Source organism: Cynara cardunculus, unplaced genomic scaffold, assembly GCF_001531365.2.
Source record: "Cynara cardunculus var. scolymus isolate 2C unplaced genomic scaffold, CcrdV1 Un_Scaffold_11290, whole genome shotgun sequence".
NCBI lineage: Eukaryota > Viridiplantae > Streptophyta > Magnoliopsida > Asterales > Asteraceae > Cynara > Cynara cardunculus.
Window position 1 is genome coordinate 1 of NW_020206578.1, and position 2,833 is coordinate 2,833.

The 2,833-nt window shown below is 41.3% G+C and overlaps 1 pseudogene; it reads left to right on the forward strand.

The window, feature by feature from the left end:
- The first annotated feature begins 534 nt into the window (after positions 1–534).
- On the forward strand, positions 535–2,342 carry LOC112505476 (annotated as a pseudogene).
- The last annotated feature ends 491 nt before the right edge of the window (positions 2,343–2,833 follow it).

A 2,833-nucleotide genomic window follows, 5' to 3' on the forward strand; every position in this document is an offset into this window, starting at 1 on the left:
AAAGGTAGGAAAACCTAAGCGGGTGGTTTTTGTATAATACTGCAGTTGGCCTGAAAAAATGGCGATTTCAAAGCCAAAGAAGAATTCTCCACCAGATTAAAAACCAACCCATGAACAATCTTGAAACCTTCAACATCCCTACAACCAGAAAATGCTTTAACCACACAAGGGAAGGTGAATTTGTCTATCATAACACCGGACATGCGCATTTTCTCATAGACCCGTAATGTGAGGTTTGGCATGTCATTGAAGATGAATCCAACAATGATTGCGTTGTAAACGAAAATGTTGAGTTCACACTTTGAGGAGGAACTAAAAACCAAAAAAGCGTCGGAGATGGCGTTCACTTGGAGTACATGTTGATGAGGCTGGTGATGGAGATCGGGGCGGTAAAGAAGCCATTAATGAGCATGTAAAAATGGAGTTTCTTGCCGTGCTGTAAATTGGTGTTACTTGCAGATGACTGAAGGGTTGTTATGCATGATTTGAGGTTTGGGTGAGAAGAAACTGCGAAAGTTATAGGATTTGCTGATTATGATAATCCTTTTGTACATTTAAAAATTTGTTCTCTGTGACTGAGCTCGATCGCTCCTCCATACAAGTATCGGTATTAAGATGCAGTCTTTTTGGTATACCGTTTTTTATGTTTCCGGCTCAAGGCTTACGCCTGGCCTAGTCGAGAGGGAAAACGTCTTGAATCCCGATTCCGTCTTTTAAAACCTTGGCTAAACCTAAGATTTTTGGGTTGTCTTTTGATCCAAAAATTTATAGGTAATCTACACATGTATTTCCAAACAATAACATATCAATACAGACAAGATTATCATACGCTTATCAGATTGCATCATCTAATATCATTTGTTTATTGAATAAATATGACATAAAGTTTTTAAATTGGGGTATACCAAAAATGGTATACCAAAAAGACTGCATCTTAATACTGATACTTGTATGGAGGATGCGATTGAGCTCAGTCACAGAGAATAAATTTTTAAATGTACAAAATGATCATCATAATCAGCAAATCCTATTTTTTTCGCAGTTTCTCTTCTCTTCCAAACCTCAAATCATGTATAACAACCCTTAAATCATCTGCAAGTAACACCAACTTACAGCAAGGCAAGAAACTCCATTCTTACATGCTCATTAATGGTTTCCTTACCTCCCCGTTCTCCATCACCAGCCTCATCAACATGTACTCCAAGTGCAATGTCATCTCCGACGCTTTTTTGGTTTTTAGTTTCTCCTCCTCAAACTGTGAACTCAACATTTTCGTTTACAACGCAATCATTGTTGGGTTCATCTTCAATGACATGCCAAACCTCGCATTACGGGTCTGTGAGAAAATGCGCATGTCCGGTGTTATGATGGACAAATTCACCTTCCCTTGTGTGGTTAAGGCATTTCCTGGTTGTGGGGATGCTGAGGGTTTCAAGATTGTTCATGGGTTGGTTTTTAATATGGTGTAGATCATGATTTGTTTGTTGGTAGTGTTATAGTTCATGGGTATCTGAAATCTGGGTTGATGGCGGATGTGCAGTAAGTGTTCAATGAAATGCCTGACCGAGATGTTTTCTTATGGAATGCCGTGATTAACTGCTATGCACAAATTGGGGAATTCCATAACGCCTTGGAGTGCCTACAGAGGCTACGTGTAGAAGGGAATGTGCCAAGCAGATTCACTATGACCGGCATATTATCGGTGCTTACCTTGAAAGGGAACCTTCACAACGAAAAGGCTGTCCATGGACTTGTGATTGGGTATTTTTCAGGCGTTGCAGTTTGTAATGCGTTAATCGACATGTATGAAAAATGCAAGTCATTTCTCGATGCTTTGGATATCTTTGAACTAATGCCGATTAAGGATATATATTCATGGAATTCAATCACTGGTGTTCATCAACAATATGGTGATCATGAGGGAACTTTAAATCTTTCTTTATCGAATGTTGCGTGATGGAGTTTTTCGTCCGAACATAGTCACTGTCACCACTGTTCTCCTAGCATGTTCCCATTTAGCAGCATTGAGGCATGGCAAGGAGATTCATGGGTACATGATTACAAAGGGATTAGGGAAAGATGGTGATGATACATACATCAACAATGTTGTTATGGACATGTGCGACAAATGTGGAAGCATGCGAAAAGCTCAATTGGTTTTCGACCACATGACCATCAAAGATTCGGCTTCATGGAACATCATGATCATGGGTTACGCAATGCACAGGTTTGGCCACGAGGCACTAAACGTATTTTGCAAAATGTGTGATGCAAATTTGATGCCCGATGAGGTGACACTCGTTGGTGTTCTATCGGCTAATTCTGGGTTGGGTTGGGGTTAGCGGGTTGGGTCATTTTTTGCCACCCCTAGTTGGCGGCATTGGGCAGTGGTAGCTGATGGCCAACAATGGTTATAAAGGTGGTAGAAGAGATTGTTGTAGTGAAGGAAGAGGTGGCCAACGATGCCTGTCAGTGGTCACTGGCGGTGGTAGTGGCGGCGATGGGGGTACTGCCCATCAAAACAAATATCATATTAGGGTTATATCAAATGAGAGTAGATTGGTAATTTTTTAGTTTATTTCTTATACTTTGCGCATGTATGGTGTTATGATGGACAAATTCACCTTCCCTTGTGTGGCGGAGCTCGAAGAGAAATTGATTGGTACCGGTGTGGATAGAAAGAAAGCCGAGTTTAAGAATGTGCAAGAGTGGAAGGGTTTGGTGGAGAAGAAGCAGGTTCTTGCAGAGAGGTTGTTGGCGCAGTACGTACATGATAACGAGTTGTCCAGGGGGCAGAGTGGGGATGTTAAGATGGTGTTGGCCACACAGCGGT